The sequence below is a fragment of the Salvelinus sp. IW2-2015 genome, linkage group LG2 (genome assembly GCF_002910315.2).
Source record: "Salvelinus sp. IW2-2015 linkage group LG2, ASM291031v2, whole genome shotgun sequence".
NCBI lineage: Eukaryota > Metazoa > Chordata > Actinopteri > Salmoniformes > Salmonidae > Salvelinus > Salvelinus sp. IW2-2015.
Window position 1 is genome coordinate 2,855,903 of NC_036839.1, and position 17,174 is coordinate 2,873,076.

Below are 17,174 nucleotides of genomic sequence, written 5' to 3' on the forward strand. Positions count from 1 at the left end.
GTGTTGGTGTGTGACAGTGGTCGTGAGTGTGTGTGTGTGTGTGTAGTGTAGCAGTGTGTATGTGCTGTGTAAGAGCAGTGTGTGTAGGAGCTGTGTATGTAGGAGGCTTTGTGTGTGTGTATGAGCTTTGTGTGTGTGTGTGTGTGTGTATAGGATCTGTGTTTGTGTGTGTAGGAGCTGTGTGTGGGTGTGTAGTAGCAGTGTGTGTGTGTGTGTGTGTGTGTGTGGTGTGTTGTGTTTGTGTGTGTAGGAGCTGTGTGTGTCTGTGTGTGGTGTGTATAGGAGCAGTGTGTTGTGGTGTGTGTGTGTAGGAGACAGTGTGTTGTGTTTGTGTGTGGTGGAGCTGTGTATGTAGGAGCTTTGTGTGTGTGTATGAAGCTTTGGTGTGTGTGTGTGTGTGTGTGTGTGTGCTGTGTGTGTGTGTGTGTGTGTGTGTTGTGTGTGTGGTGTGTGTGTGTGTGTGTGTGTGTGTGTGTGTTGTGTGTTGTGTTGTGTGTGTGTGTGTGTGTTGTGGTGTGTGTGTGTGTGGTGTGTGATGTTAGTCAGTGTGTGTGTGTAGGAGCAGTGTTTGTGTGTGTGTGTGTGTGTGTGTGTAGGAGCTGTGTGTGTGTGCTGTGTGTTGTGTGTAGGAGCTGTGTTGTGTGTGTGGTGTGTGTAGGAGCTGTGTGTGTGTGTGTAGGAGCTGTGTGTGTGTGTGTAGGAGCTTTGTGGTGTGTGTGTGTGTGTGTGTAGGAGCTTTGTGTGTGTGTGTGTGTGTGTGTGTGAGAGAGCGTGTGTAGGAGGAATGTGTGTGTAGGAGAGTGTGTGTGTGTGTGTGTGTGTGTGTGTGTGTGTGTGTGTGTATGTGTGTGTGTGTGTGTGTGTGTGTGTGTGTGTGTGTGTGTGTGTGTGGTGTGTGTGTGTGTGTGTGTGTGTTACGTTCCCCAGTTTCTGTGTTGTAGTTTGTGTATTTGAGTGTGTGTTCAGGAGATGGCTTCCTGAAATTCTCCCCCAAGCAGCTGATTGGTCGGCCCCAATTGATAATTGGAGAGCTGACCCGCCCCCTCGTCAAGATACAGCTATCTCTAATTACCATTGCCACCTGAAGCCATATAAAAGCCAGTGTTCTGTTGTTCAGGAGAGAGAGAGAGATCATAGGCAGGCTTGAGATGCATTGCTGGAGAATTTGATGTTGATATAGTGTTGGTTGTTTATCAGAAAGTGTTGGTATGTACTGTATTAGTTGTTGTTGGTAGCAGCTTTGGTATTTCTGTGTTTGTTGCTTTGTCAGACTTCTTTAGTGGCCTGAGTTGTTTTTCTCAGTTTTGGTTGTGAAGTGGATTGTTTAATATTCTGTTTCATTTGTTCCAGGGGGGAAGGGGAAGGCACCTAGGAGTGCTTAGGCAAGAGGCCCCGGGGCATACCTTATACCCCGTAGTATAATTCACTGTCTAGCATACTAAGTAAGACCTGGGCGGACCACCCCTGTTATTTGGTTAGTGCACCAGGTGGTGCTAAGTTAGGAAGTAGTGGGTAGGCAGGTTAGATAGGAGAGGGGGAGTTTTGGATATTTACTTTCTTTGCTTTGGTTCCGTTCCAGCCCCTTTCCCCATATTACCGTGTAAAGAAATAAATCCTAGTAAGGCGGTCAATTCTGCTTATGTCCCTTACTCGCACCTACAGCCCATACCTCTTTCACTTCACGGAGAGTGAGTTGTAGCAGGGGTTGCGTTCCCTCTTCACAGAGGCGTGCGTAACATAATGGGGGCCTCATCCGGGATTCCATTAAACACACCGCGACCCTGCTGCACTGAGCTCTCTGTGGTTAGTGATTGAAGGGTGATGGTAGGTTGTGGAGTTTGGATGACTTGTTTAGTTTGTGTAGCAGTACATCTCCAAGTTTTTTGAAGCGCCCTCTATTGATTGTTTGGTGAGGTTTTGTAAAGTAGACCTCTTAGCTATAGCTAACCATTATGGATTCATTATCCCTGAGAAAGCCCTGAAGGCTGAGCTTTTGGTGCTAGTCAGGGAGGGTTTAGTGAGAGAACGAATTCTCTCATTGCAAGGAGAGGAGACGGGTAGACTTTCCGATGCCAAGTCGGAGGACAGGGCAGAGGAAGGGGTTGCTCGTACCCCCTTTACATTGCCTCGATATGATCCTTTATCTTCTGCTTCAGGTTGTTCAGACGGGACCGCTAGGCTGAAGGTGAGGCTGGCCCGGTTAGAAATGGAGCAAAAAGATAAGGAGAGACAGATGAAGTTTGAACTTGAAATTAGGAAAATGGAAATCGACAAGGAGGTACGGATCCGTCAACTGGAGCTAGACGCTGGCTCCAGTACGACTCCAAAAGCTGCTCATCATCAAGCCCACTTCGATGTGAGTAAAAACATAGCTTTAGTCCCTCCATTCCGAGAGTCGGAAGTTGATGCCTATTTCTCTGCGTTTGAGCGTGTGGCCGCAGCACTGCATTGGCCACTCAAGGTTTGGCCGCTCCTGTGGCAATGTAAATTGTCTGGGAAAGCCCAGGAAGTAGTAGCTGCTCTCTCGCTGGAAGACAGTTTACACTACGATACAGTTAAAACTACCGTGTTGCGGGCTTATGAGTTGGTGCCTGAAGCTTATAGACAGCGCTTCAGGAACCACAAGAAACCCTCTCACCGTACTTTTGTTGAGTTTGCAAGGGACAAAGAGTCTCTGTTTAATCGATGGTGTTCAGCCAGCAAAGCTAACACCTTTGCTGATATTCGGGAGTTGATGCTGTTGGAGGATTTTAAAAGCAACCTCCCAGATAGAATTGTAGTTAATTTAAATGAACAGAAAGTGGTGGCAGCGGTGTTGGCAGATGAGTATGCTTTGACACACAAGACTGTCTTTGGTGCGCCTCGTTTTGAAGGTAGACTGATTACGTCATCAGTGCTTCGCTTTTCCTCTGACAAGCCTTTTCATGAAATCCGTGAATGTTTTTACTGTCACCAAAAGGGTCACGTGATTGCGGACTGCCCCGTTTTGAAAAATAAACCGAAACAGTCCCAGTCACCGTCCCCAAAAAGGAAACGTTTAGTCAAGTCTTTGGCTCGAGTTATTGATTCAGCATTTGAGAAACCGGATCCTGTCTATGCTCCGTTTATCTCTGCCGGTTGTGTTTCCTTAACTGGAGAACAAGCTGATCAAAAGCCCATTAAAATCTTACGAGACACCGGGGCGGCGCAGTCAGTAATTGTTACTGATGCTTTACCCTGGTCTCCTGAAACGTATTGTGGCTCGCATGTCATATTACAGGGGATAGAGACGAAAACCGTATCTGTACCATTACACTGGGTCCACTTAGTGTCAGACTTGGTATCAGGACGTTTCCGTGTTGGTGTAGTGTCTACACTGCCAGTAAAAGGAGTCACATTGCTACTAGGGAATGATATTGCTGGTGGTAACGTCACTCCTGTGTTAGAGGTAGTAGACAACCCAGAAATCAGAATTGCAGATGAGAAATTGGTTCAAGCGTTTTTCCTGCTTGTGTGTTAACGAGGGCACAATCTCGCAAGCTTGGAGATGTGGTGGATTTGGCTAGTTCCATTTTTGAGAATGTTGAGGTAGAAGAAAATGCACTGAGTATTCCTTCTGCAAGGCCGACAGTTTTTACAGGTGTAAAAACTAAGGAAGGGGACTGCGAAATCGCGCCCCAATTACATGACATTCTTTTGTCTGTCACCCCTGAGAYGGTGATTGAATGTCAAAAAGGTGACACCAATTATGTGATAAAGACCCCAGATCGAAGGCGTTCTTCCCGTGTCTGTCATGTTAACATGCTAAAAGCATATTATGTACGTGACTCTCCAGACAGCTCCTCAAGTAAGCCGGTCCAGCCCGCCGTCTCCAGTGTGGCTGCGGTGATGCTGAAGCCTGGCTGGGACCTAGAGGAGGACGGGTTGGAGTTACGCCATACGTTACAGCAGTGTGAACGCCTATGTAATTCAGAGATGCTGAAGAAGTTACCCTCTCAAATGGAACATTTGGATAACGATCAAACTAAGGACCTTATCCTATTGATAAACCGTTTTCTCAATGTGTTTCAGGACGTTCCAAGTCGCACGTCCATCTTGGAACACGATGTGGATGTGGGGAACGCTGCTCCTATACGTCAGCATCCGTACCGGGTTAATGCAAAGAAAAGGGAGGTAATGAAAAGTGAGGTAGCTTATTTATTACAGAATGACATGGCAKAACCCAGTAACAGCTCCTGGAGTTCCCCATGTATTCTTGTTCCTAAGCCTGACGGTACGTCCCGTTTATGCACGGACTATCGTCGTGTAAATGGAGTTAAAGTCTGATTCTTTTCCTCTACCTCGATTAGATGGCTGCATTGATAGAATTGGATCTGCTGCTTACGTTAGTAAGTTAGATTTGTTAAAAGGTTATTGGCAGGTGCCTCTGACCTCTCGAGCTTCTGATATATCGGCTTTTGTTACGCCTGATAACTTCGTACAATACACTGTGATGCACTTTGGCATGTGTAATGCACCTGCTACTTTTCAGTGTCTAGTTAACATTGTGTTTGCAGATGTGCCAAATTGTACTGCATACCTTGACGATGTGGTGATACATTCGTCTACTTGGTCTGATCATCTCTCCACTTTGAAAAGTGTGTTTCAGCGGTTGGAGAATGCTGCTTTAACCCTCAATTTGGCCAAGTGTGAATTTGGGAAGGCTACGGTGACTTACTTAGGGAAACAAGTGGGACGAGGTCAAGTGCGCCCAGTATCTGGCAAGGTGGAGGCAATTGTTGCTTTTCCTGCTCCCACGACTCGCCGCCAGTTGCGCAGATTCTTAGGGTACTATCATACATTCTGTAAGAATTTCTCGATGGTAGTAGCTCCCCTTTCATCTCTGCTTAGTCCCAAGGTACCATTTAAGTGGTCCAAGGACTGTAACTATGTTTTTGAGTCCGCTAAAGCGCTACAACTCTGTGTTGTAGTTTGTGTTTCAGGAGATGGCTTCCTGAAATTATCCCCAAGCAGCTGATTTGCCGGCCCCAATTGATGATTGGAGAGCTGACCCCGCCCCCTCGTCAAGACGCAGCTGTTTCTAATTACCCATTCCGTCTGAAGCTATATAAAAGCCAGTGTTCTGTTCAGAAGAGAGAGATCATAGGCACTCTTAGATCATTGCAGGCTGAGATCATTGCGGGAGAGATTGAATGGTGATGATAGGATACTTGCTTGCGAGAGGAGTTTGATGGGTGTAGGGGTTATAGCCTTGTTGGTGCGTGCTGGTATGTAATTGTGTTTCGTTTGTTGCGGTATCTAAGTTGGGTAAGGTTCTGGTGTGAGAATTTGTTGCTGGCACAGGCTTATTGATGTTAGTTGTTGGATATGCCTGTTTCATTTGTTTCCCAGGGGGAAAGGGAAGAGACCTTAGAGAGTGCTTAGGCAAAGAGGCCCCTGGGCATATATACCCGTAGTATAGCTTATGTCTCTAGTGCAACTAGGTAGGGACCTGGGCGGTACCACCCCTGTATATTTGGTTTAGGGCACAGGGTGCTAAGTGAGGTAAGTGTGGGTAGTGCAGGCTTATGGAGAGGGGGAGCGTTTAATATGTACTTCTTTTGGTTTCCATCCAGTCAGCCTTTTCCCGCAATAGTTACTGTTAAGGAAAATAACTCCTAGTAAGGGCGTCAATTCTGCCTGTTTGGTCGTCCTTGTTAGCACCTACATCCCTTAAGTCTTTCATCACGGAGAGGTTGGTAGGCAGGGTGTGCGTTTCCGGTCATAGGAGGTGTGCGTAACAAGCCGGCATGCCTTGAAGTGTTGCCCAGAATTGTTGGGAAATGTTGAGGTTAATAAAATAATAATCTGTTCCTTCAATTTAATTGTATACGTCCCCTCACGGGTGGACGACTACTATATAAAGGAATTTTCGAACAGGGAGTCGGAAAATGGGGCTCCCGCTCCGTCTGCTTCAGCCGGATCAGCCTCGGATAGTTGCAGTACCTGCTCTGAACGAGCAACTGACTGCAAACACTTTCGTTCCGTTGTCGAAGGGAAAAGAAGACACACTGCCAAAGTGTATGGGAAACAGCTAGTAGAAGAAGAGAGGGAAAGAATTCAAGAAGAATTACATGCCGAAGATGAAGAAGTGTGAGACGCGCCTTCCGGGATCTCGAAGTTCCCCGGAGTAGTGCTGTTGACTTTTTTAACCCACAGCCCTCAAATCTTGGCGAGTGGGTTCGAGGGACCATGCCCTGCTTCGCGAACTCAGGCCTAGGAGTGACCATGTGGTTTGCCTCTGGGCCCCGACTATGATATTCGACTCTGGTTTCTCTTCATTACGCACAAGCCTTTCGCCTTTAGTAAAAGACTTCTGTGGAGAGGAACACAGTTATGAGTTCAACATATTTTTAGAGGTGCTTTGCTTCTGGCAGAGCCCGCTATCTTGTTTCAAGAGAAATCTGCCGAGACTTTTTGCTCAGGCGCGTTTGACTTCAATCCGGCTGACCGGTGTATTTTTCCACCACTCAAAGTAGTCGCTCGGGCAATTGAGTTCAAGCCCCGACGACTGGTCTATTTGCCGGYCTTTGAACAAATAGTTAGCGTAAAGAGCTAGTGACTTACAGATGCATTGGCGACTTTTAAAAAAATCACTTGCCCGTCGCCAGGGAAACGTTGGGTGGGGAGGAGCCAACTTTTGCCAAACCGTTGAGATCTGCCGAGACCCCCGGGTGCATTTGTGGGTTATCGCTTCTCGGCCMTCTGGCTAAGATCAAGCTTGGTACTGCGGTGCCCCAGAGCTCGCTTGGCCGGTAAAAAATGTGTTCATTAAATCTCTACCGTTTTTGCATTTTCTTTGGGCTTTACTTATTTATTTTTTCCATTTTCTGGAAGAGAGGGAGTGGAGGGATTGAGTGCGTCATCCTCCTTGCGGAGATGGCGCAAAATTCTACAAATAGGTCGGTCCGGCAAATACTATTAGATTCTCATGGAAAGAGATGGAGCCTTTTGTACGTGATACTTTCGGAAGAACCATCTTGATTGGAATACTGAAGCTGACGGTAAAGGACGTTTTTTGCCTACAAGGGAACTCTCGACGTTGCTTTCTACACGGAGAGTAAACATGACGAGATCCTTAAGAAGGTTAAAGCAGTGGGAGATACGAGGCCGATGTGCCATTACGAGATAAAGAGTTTGGCGAAAAACAATTTTAGAATTGTAACGGTGAACATGTATAATTCCTACGTTAAGGATGAGGGCCTTTCTGGGGAGATATATGGATAGTGTCTCCTCAGTAAGGCACCTCAAGGATTCTTTGGGGTTTTGGAATGGGAGGAGAGGTTTTCAGGCCCTCCTCAGAGGACCCCAAGGGACTGGGTGGGTACCTTCATCCCCCAGCTATGTTCTCCCTGGGGGCTGACAGGGGAACATTATACACTGCTCAAAAAAATAAAGGGAACACTTAAACAACACAATGTAACTCCAAGTCAATCACACTTCTGTGAAATCAAACTGTCCACTTAGGAAGCAACACTGATTGACAAGTGCACAACGCATGTGAAATGTAAATGGATAGACAACAGGTGGAAATTATAGGCAATTAGCAAGACACCCCAATAAAGGAGTGGTTCTGCAGGTGGTGACCACAGACCACTTCTCAGTTCCTATGCTTCCTGGCTGATGTTTTGGTAACTTTTGAATGCTGGGCGTGCTTTCACTCTAGTGGTAGCATAGACGGAGTCTACAACCCACACAAGTGACTCAGGTAGTGCAGCTCATCCAGGATGGCACATCAATGCGAGCTGTGGCAAGAAGGTTTGCTGTGTCTGTCAGCGTAGTGTCCAGAGCATGGAGGCGCTACCAGGAGACAGGCCAGTACATCAGGAGACGTGGAGAAGGCCGTAGGAGGGCAACAACCCAGCAGCAGGACCGCTACCTCTGCTTTGTGCAAGGAGCACTGCCAGAGCCCTGCAAAATGACCTGCAGCAGGCCACAAATGTGCATGTGTCTGCTCAAACGGTCAGAAACAGACTCCATGAGGGTGGTATGAGGGCCGCGACGTCCACAGGTGGGGTTGTGCTTACAGCCCAACACAGTGCAGGACGTTTGGCATTTGCCAGAGAACACCAAGATTGGCAAATTCGCCACTGACGCCCTGTGCTCTTCACAGATGAAGAGCAGGTTCACACTGAGCACATGTGACAGACGTGACAGAGTCTGGGACGCCGTAGAGAACGTTCTTCTGCCTGCAATATCCTCCAGCATGACCGGTTTGGCGGTGGGTCAGTCATGGTGTGGGGTGGCATTTCTTTGGGGGGCCACACAGCCCTCCATGTGCTCGCCAGAGGTAGCCTGACTGCCATTAGGTACCGAGATGAGATCCTCAGACCCTTGCGAGACCATATGCTGGTGCGGTTGGCCCTGGGTTCCTCCTAATGCAAGACAATGCTAGATCTCATGTGGCTGGAGTGTGTCAGCAGTTCCTGCAAGAGGAAGGCATTGATGCTATGGACTGGCCCGCCGTTCCCAGACCTGAATCAATTGAGCACATCTGGGACATCATGTCTCGCTCCATCCACCAACGCCACGTTGCACCACAGACTGTTCAGGAGTTGGCGGATGCTTTAGTCCAGGTCTGGGAGGAGATCCCTCAGGAGACCATCCGCCACCTCATCAGGAGCATGCCCAGCCATTGTAGGGAGGTCATACAGGCACGTGGGCCACACACACTACTGAGCTTCTATTCTTGTTTTAAAGGACATTCCATCAAAGTTGGATCAGCCTGTAGTGTGTTTTCCACTTTAATTTTGAGTGTGACTCCAAATCCAGACCTCCATGGGTTGATAAATTTGATTTCCATTGATAATTTTTGTGTGATTTTGTTGTCAGCACATTCAACTATGTAAAGAAAAAGTATTTAATAAGAATATTTCATTCATTCAGATCTAGGATGTGTTATTTTAGTGTTCCCTTAACTTTTTTTGAGCAGTGTATTATGCACGTCAGCCCCCATTTTGCAGGCGCTGTATGGCCTATGGACACATCCTGGCCTCGTGCAGCACTAGAAAGTGCAGATTTTGTGGATCTGGGGGGCACGAGGCCAAGGACTGTGACGAGCCGAAGGCAGGATTGCCCGGCTCGTCAACGGTCGTACGCGTCTGCGGTTGGAGGGGGAGCAGGAGCAGGGGATGGGGGAAGAAGAGGAGGGGAAGGAAGGCCATCTCAGGCCCAGAGCGTGGGCCCAGAAGGGAAGCCTGCACGGAAAGAAGAGGAGAAAGGAGTGACAGCAGGAGGAGATGGGGGAAGAGAAGACTTGGGAGCAGAAGAAGGAAAGGAGGAGAATGGAAACAAGGGAGTGGACGAGCGAGAGAGAACAACAGTGGAGGGAGAGGTGGTGGCAGGGCCTGTGGAGGGGGGGGAGAGGGGGAGAGAGAGTGGGGGGACAGCATGTCGAGCGCCCTCGTGGAAGAAATGAGGGAAATGGTGGAGGAGCTAGCGGGGAAGGGGGTTGATGTCTCCCCGTTACCTCCAACACTGAAGAAGAAAGGGAAGAGGGGGTGCTCGACAAACAGTGAGAGGGAGGGGGGTGTGGAGGGGGAGGGGGTTGCCAAGCGAGGGATGGTTGAGGGAAAAGTTTTGTTGACCTCGTTGTTTTCCTCAGCCCTTCAAAATTTGGTGGAGGTGGACTCCCAAGACGTTGCTCAGGGCTGGTCGTCTGGGGGGGGGGATCCCTACTCTCAGCCAGGAAGCCTACAGGGAGGGAGGAATGGAGGGTGTTAGTGGGGAAACCGGGATTGGAGAGATGGAGGAGGACGGGGGGACGTCAGGAGAGAAGACGTCCCTGCCGGATGAGATGGAGCAGGGGAGCATCGGGTGAGTCTCCTGTTTTTTGTTGGTTTGGGTTTATTTTTGAGGGGTTGATTTTAATTTTAGAATGAACCTTTCTGTTAATTTGTTTAGTTTAAATGTAAGGGGTTTGAGGGACTTTGTTAAGAGGAGGGCGGTTTTTAGTTTTTTAGAGGGGGTGGGTTTTGATYTTTTGTTTTTTACAGGAGGTTCACGTTGATAGGTTTAGGAGGGAGTGGGATAAGGGGGAGTCAGTTTGGGGTATAGGTGGGGTACATTCAACGGGGGTGGGGATTTTGTTTGGGAATAGGGAGGTGAAGATAGAGGGCACTTTTGTTGTGATGCAGGGGAGGGTTTTGGGGGTGGATATCACTTTAATGGATAGTAGGTATAGGTTAGTGGTGGTGTATGGGCCACAGGTGGCGGCAGACAGGAGGTAGATGGTGGACTGTCTGTCGCCACAGTGTGTTACAAATAGGCACTTGGTGATAGGAGGGGATTTTAATATAGATTTAGGGGTAAGAGGGGATAGCAGTGCAGGCGCTATCACCGGGCTAATGGCTTGCCATGGTCTGGTTGATGGTGGCCTGCACACTACTCCGACAATGGTCAGTCCCACATGGCGCAACTACCGGGGGGTTGCGCGGAGACTCGACTACATTTTTGTATCCAGGTRTTTGAGTCAGTTGTCTGGGCGGCTGTTGCCTGTTTTCTTTTTGGACCACGACGGGGTGTTCCTGCAGGTGGGGTCGCCAGTCTGCCTCTTCGGTAGGAGGTACTGGAAGCTAGATCGGGATGTGCTGGAGGAGCAAGCTTTCGTTGACGCCTTTTTTGGTTTCTTTCYGGGGCTTGAAGGCCTCCGGTCCATGTGTAAGGGGGTGTTAGAGTGGTGGGATTTAGTTAAGGTAAGAATTAGGGCCTTTATAATAGGATATTGCAAGAGGGAAAAAAGGGAGGTGGATCGTATCCAAAGGTTAATTGAACTCGAGCACGAGGCGTGCAACCTCGGCGGGTCGATTGACTGGGAGAGATTCGCAGCCCTGAAGGTGCAGCTCAGGGAGCTACAGGAGCGGAAGGCTCGAGCTTTCCTGGAGCGTGTGCATAATGGCTTTATAGAACATAATAAGACTTGTTCCGCTATGTTCTTTAAGTCAGTTAGGGCCAGACAGAGTAGGAAGGTAATGCATGGGATTAGGGAAGAAAATGGTAGTATAGTTAGAGAACCGGAGGAAATGGTCAGGGTAACAACTGACCATTTCCGAGGTTTATTTAAGGAAAGGGAAATAGATGTAGAGCAGGGAAATGTGTTTTTAGAACACTTGTCCCGGCGATTGCCAGAGGACATTAGAGAAGTGATGGAGGCCCAAATCTCACTAGAAGAGGTTGAGAGCGCTCTTAGGAGGATGGGAAAAGGGAAGGTGCCTGGGATGGATGGGCTYCAGGCCGAGTTTTATCTCAAGTTTTGGTGTATACTTGGACCAGTGGTACTCGAAGTCTTGAAGGCCATCCTTGAGATGGGGGTCCCGGGGGGATCAATGGCTGTTGGTGTGCTGTCACTTCTTTATAAGAAGGGGGAAGCAACAGACCTTGGCAACTGGCGGCCGTTGACCATGCCCTTCCCTACGTCGTCCATGAGGATCAGGCTCTATTAGATGGAACCTACAGTTGATCAGGAACTCCATCGCTTGGGTAGAAGATAGAGGTCTGCCTTTAATGGTAGCAGCGCTAGATCAGGCGAAAGCCTTTGATCGCGTGAATAGATATTTTCTATTCAGAGTGTTAAGTAGATTAGGATTTGGGGAGAAGTTTATAGGGTGGATCCGTACATTGTATGTCGGAGTGGGGTGCCGAGTTAGTGTAAACAGTCACTTGGGTGACGTTTTTGACCTCTCGTCTGGGGTCAGGCAGGGGTGCCCGCTCTCGGCTCTCCTCTTCYTTCTGTACATGGAGCCTCTGGGGGCTGCCATTAGGGCAGACACAGGGGTGGAGGGCTTGCTGATCCCTGGAAGCGGCGGTCTACGTGTCAAGTTGACGCAGTACGCCGATGACACTTCCTTGCTGCTTTGCTAGGACTCGTGCCTGACAAGGTCACTTGCCATTATTGGGGACTTCACCTGAGCGTCGGGAGCGGTTCTGAACCACGCCAAATCTTCCGTCAAGTTTTTCGGAAGATGGCGGGGCAGGACGGATGTGCCCGGGGGGGTTCTCTCTCTGTAACGGGGCCCTGAGGATTCTCGGGGTCCATTTTGAGACCTCCGGCTCAGCGACGCTGAACTGGAACATGGGTATTGCAGTGGTACGGAGGAAGCTAGCGATGTGGAGGGCTAGGTCTTTGTCATTTATAGGCACGGTCCTGGTCCTCAAGGTGGATGTATTGCCATCTCTTTTGTATTTGGCATAGTTTGGCGCGATCCCCCACCTGTCCAAGATCCTCTTGTGGCAGGGAGGAGACTGTGCGCCATGCCTTTTGGGACTGTGCCTTTGCCGGAGTAGTATGGGCGAGGGAACGGGTGCTGATAGGTAGGGTAAGAGGGGATTTTGTGTTAACGTGGGCAAGGTTAGAGAGAGGTGTAGGGAGAGCGAGGGGAACTGATAGGGATAGGTTTCTGCTCTGGCTTCTCATGAGTCTCTTTAAACGGGGGCGGTGGGAAGCCAGGCAGAACTTGGTCAAGACAGGGAGAGATTGGGGGGTGGAAGGGATAGTGAGGAGGGTGGAAGGAGATTAGAGGGGGAGGATGAAGAGGGAGGAGAGGAAGTGGGGGCAGCATGCTGCCCGGGAGAGGTGGAAGGGGGGTTTAGGGCTGGAGTTAAGTTAGATGGTTTAAGAGGATAGATTAGGGACGGGGAGATAGGGAAAGGTAGTGGTTAGGTATGACGGGGAGGGAAGATGCTCCCATGAGTTTTGGTTTTGGTTTTTAAATTAAAATGCCTAGATTTGATTTTGTATGGAATGTATGGTTTTGTAAAGAGTGAATGGCATTGTGAGTAATAAATTATTTTTTTCAAAACAAAAAAAAATCTGTTTTGTATGGGTATGTTATAAATGTGTGAATTGTTCACCGTTTGGATGTATGAAATTAAGAATATAACTGTGAATCATCTGTTCAATATCTGATACGTCCCCCATCGGAGGACTACATATTAAATGGATTTTTCGAACAGGGAGTCGGAAATGGGGCTCGCTCCGTCCGCTTGCAGTACCTCCGGGAACGGTGCAACACTTTTCGTCCGTTGTCAAGGGGAAAAAAACACACAAAGGTATGTAAACAGCTAGCAGAAGAAGAGAGGGAAAGAACAAAGAAGAAACATCCAAAGTGAAAGAAGGGCGAAGCGCCCTTCACAGGGTCCCCCGTTTCCCTCCATTTTACTTAAAAAAAATAAAACATTGGCCAGGATAAGTGTGTGTGTGTGTCTGTTTTTGACCCCACCCCCAAAAAATACAATCACTTCACCAGGATAGTGTGTGTACGTATACGTGTATCTGTCTGACTTTTTACCCACAGCCCTCGAAAACTTGGCGAGTGGGTTCAGGGACCACCCGCGAGAACTCAGCCTAGAGTGCACAGTGTGTCTCGGGCCCCGACCTCTGACTTCCATACGACTCTGGTTTCTCTTCATTCTACGTCCCCTGCACTGTTTCTGCCATCAGGGGATGGGGTGTCTCAGGCTAGTTCTGGGACGCCGGGACTCCCCATCCCCAACCCCTTCCCCGCGTCTTGGGGTTCTCGGGATGGGGATACGGGGAGTGGGAGAGTTGGGGGGGCCTCCGAAGCTGCTTGAGTAGGATACCTGTCCGATGAGGACCTGTACACACCGGACAAAGTAAGTGCATGACTTCTGTATAGAGCTGGGGTTTTTTCTTTTAGTTTGGGTAAATGGCGAACATTAAAATAATGACAATGAATGTTCGCGGTCTAAGGGACCCTATAAAAAGAAAGGCCGTTTTTAGTTGTTTGTCCAACATAGGTTTAAATTTTTGGTTTTTGCAGGAGGTGCATTTGAGAGATGGGGGGGKTGTGGAGCGTTTAAAAAAAGAGTGGGTTAAAGGGAAGTCAGTGTGGAGTGTGGGGGGAGTCCACTCAGCAGGGGTTGGGATTTTGTTTGGCACAAAGGAGGTGAAGGGTAGAGGGAACACACGTAGCGATGCAGGGAAGGGTTTTGGGGGTAGACATAGTATTAGGGGATTTTAGACTAAGGGTTATAGGGGTATACGGGCCACAGACAGTGCCTGTCTGTGTGCCACAAACAGGGTTTTGGTAGTGGGAGGGGATTTTAATGTAGATTTAGGAGGGGTAGCAGATGGTAGTGTAGGGGCCATCACCGGACTTATGGCAAGCCATGGTCTGGTGGATGGCGGCCTTAACACTGCTCCGGCGCTGGTGGGCCCCACGTGGCGTAACTCCCGGGGGGTTGTGCGGAGGCTGGACTACGTCTTTCTACCCAAATCCCTGGGGCTTTTGTCTGGGCGATTGCTGCCTGTGTTTTTCCGGCTCCGTGACACTGAACTGGAACATGAGGGTTACTGTGGTTCAGAGGAAGCTGGCAATGTGGAAAGCCAGATCCTTGTCTTTCTTGGGCACGGTCCTGGTCCTGAAGGTGGATGTACTGCCTTCCCTTCTGTACCTGGCATACAGCTATCCATTGCCGCGAGCATGAAGAGGGGGCTAGTGTTTCAGTTCATGTGGGGGGGCAGGTATGAGTATGTCGCCAGGGCTCGCAACCATCGGAGAGGGTGGGAGGGGAGTCCCACACTTCCCACTCAAGCTGGACTCAATTTTTGTTTCGTTTTTGTTGAAGGAGCTTGCTAACCCGGTGATTCTTCTTCTCGTACCAGGCGAGAAGCGTAATGGTGTGGTCCAACACGGGTCCTCGGGCTGAACAGCTGCCGTGGCACTTCAGCCATGCGGCGAAGTGGCTGCATGCGCATCCCGAGGTTGAAGTCGCCCGAGTAGGTTTGGATCACAGATACCTGTACGAGGAGGTTAGACGGAGCGTTTGTGCGGCCCCTGTGGTGGGTACCCCTGCTGTGGTCTGGGAGAACATACAGGTGCGGCGTTTGGACAATCGCCTCAAGGATCTAAACTGGTTAAGCCTCCACAAGTGCTTGCCGGTACAATCCATCATGTACCGGCATAGCTTGGCACGATCCCCTCAGTGTCCGAGACCAACTTGCGTTGGGGAGGAGACGATACGCCACATGTACTGGGACTTTGCCGTCGCTGGAGTAGTGTGGGCCAGGGCACAGTGTTTACTAGGTAGAGTTAAGGGGGGCTTTGTTTTAACATGGGTTAGGGTGGAGCGAGGAATAGGGAGAGCAGGAGGGGTAAGGAGGGACCGTTTTTTGTTGTGGCTGATCATCAGCCTTTTTAAACAAGGGCTGTGGGATGCCAGGCAAGGTTTGGTTAAGTCGGGGGAGAACTGGGGGGTGGAGGGAATAGTGGAGAGGGAGGAGAGGAAGTGGGGCCACCATGCCGCCCTAGAGCAGGGGAAAGGGGGGCTAGGGCTGGTCAGATAGGTCCTAGAAGGTAGGTTTGGTAGGCTGTTGTCGGATATTGATGTCTTATGTTTATTGATGTATTGTGGTTTTTGTTCGCTGCGGTCCCCTGCAAAAGAACGGGGGTCAGGCGCAGGTTGAAGACCAATACTCTGTGTTTATGAGCCATAAAAATTATTTTTCCATATAGCATAAATTGAGAAGGGGGGAATGTCAGTCGGTTGGAAAATGTATTTGACGTGCTGATTTTTCTACTGTGAAATAGATTATGGTGTATGTTTTGATGTGGTGGTACAACGTTTTGAAAACCAGTGGCTTTTTGTTATGAAAACGTTTTGTATGGGTATGTTATAAATGTGTGAATTGTTCACCGTTTGGATGTATGAAATTAAGAATATAACTGAATCATCTGTTCAATATCTGATACGTCCCCCTACGGAGGACTACATATTAAATGGATTTTTCGAACAGGGAGTCGGAAATGCGGCTTGCTCAAGTCCGCTCCACGCATTTACCCGGTATTGCAGTACCTCCAGGAACGTACAAGTACCTCCAGGAACGGTGCAACACTTTTCGTTCGGTTGTCAAGGAAAAAAATACACACAAAAGGTATGTAAACAGCTAGCAGAAGAAGAGAGGGAAAGAAGAAACATCCAAAGTGGGGTCCCCAGTTTCCCTCCATTTTACTTTTTTTTTTATTAAAAAAACATTGGCCAGGATAGTTTGTGTGTGTGTTTTTGACACCCCCAAAAAATACAATCACTTCACCAGGATAGTGTGTCTGTCTGTCTGTGTCTGTGACTTTTTACCCACAGCCCTCGAAAACTTGGCGAGTGGGTTCAGGGACCACCRGCGAGAACTCAGCCTAGAGTGCACAGTGTGTCTCGGACCCCYACCTCTGACTTCCATACGACTCTGGTTTCTCTTCATTACGCACAAGCCTTTCGCCTTTTACTAAAGACTTCCGTGGAGAGGAACACAGTTATGAGTTCGACATATTTTTAGAGTGGCTTTGCTTCTGGCAGAGCCTGCTATCTTGTTTCAAGAGAAATCGACAGAGATGACGCCGAGACTTTTTGCTTCAATCCGGCTGACCGGTGTATTTTTCCACTCAAAGTAGTCGCTCGGGCAATTGAGTTCAAGCCCCGACGACTGGCCTATTTGCCGGGCTTTGAACAAATAGTGGGCGTGAAGAGCTAGTGACTTACAGAAGCATTGGCGACTTTAAAAATAAATAAAAAACACTTGGGAAACGTTGGGTCGGGAGGAGACAACTTTTGCCAAACTGCTGAGATCTGCCGAGATCCCCGGGTGCCCGGCGGGTGCAGGGGTCAATTTGTGGGTTATCGCTTCTCGGCTTTTTGGCTCAGATCAAGCTCGGTATTGAGGTGCCCCAGAGCCCGCTGAGTCAAAAGCCGAAGGCCGGAAGAGGAAATCCAGTTCTAATTGTTGCGGTGAGAACGTGGATTTACGGCCATTTTCCGTGAGGAGATGGCCAATAATAGCAGCGCTGGGTCGGTCAGAATACGATCCGATTTGCTTGGAAGAAGGAAGAGGAAATGAGAATGCCAAGGGATTCGTTTGCAAGAACCGTACTGATGGGGGCCCTGAAGCTAAGAGTGCCTGAAGTGATGTGTCTGCAGGGAAACGCTATGGAGGAGGCATACGACGTAACATTACACACAGAAGGTATGTGTGACGTCGTAATGGATAGAGTCAAGGTGGCGGCTGAGGAGAGGCCATTGTCCTTTTTTAACATAACATGCCTGGCAAAGACAAACTTCAGGGCCATCAATGTACACATGTACAATCCGCATGTTGCGGACATAGCAATAGGGGCTTTCCTGAGTAGGTTTTGTGATGTGACGTCGGG

General features: G+C 49.0%; 3 non-coding genes across 3 annotated transcripts; all 3 read left to right on the forward strand.

The window, feature by feature from the left end:
• Positions 1-6,280: 6,280 nt before the first annotated feature.
• On the forward strand, positions 6,281-6,399 carry LOC111980431 (U5 spliceosomal RNA). The gene has a single exon (XR_002879462.1). It is a non-coding gene; the product is annotated as a U5 spliceosomal RNA (small nuclear RNA).
• Positions 6,400-15,667: 9,268 nt separating this feature from the next.
• On the forward strand, positions 15,668-15,852 carry LOC111980396 (U2 spliceosomal RNA). The gene has a single exon (XR_002879454.1). It is a non-coding gene; the product is annotated as a U2 spliceosomal RNA (small nuclear RNA).
• A 359-nt stretch (positions 15,853-16,211) lies between these two features.
• LOC111980414 (U5 spliceosomal RNA) lies at positions 16,212-16,330 on the forward strand. The gene has a single exon (XR_002879457.1). It is a non-coding gene; the product is annotated as a U5 spliceosomal RNA (small nuclear RNA).
• Positions 16,331-17,174: the final 844 nt, after the last annotated feature.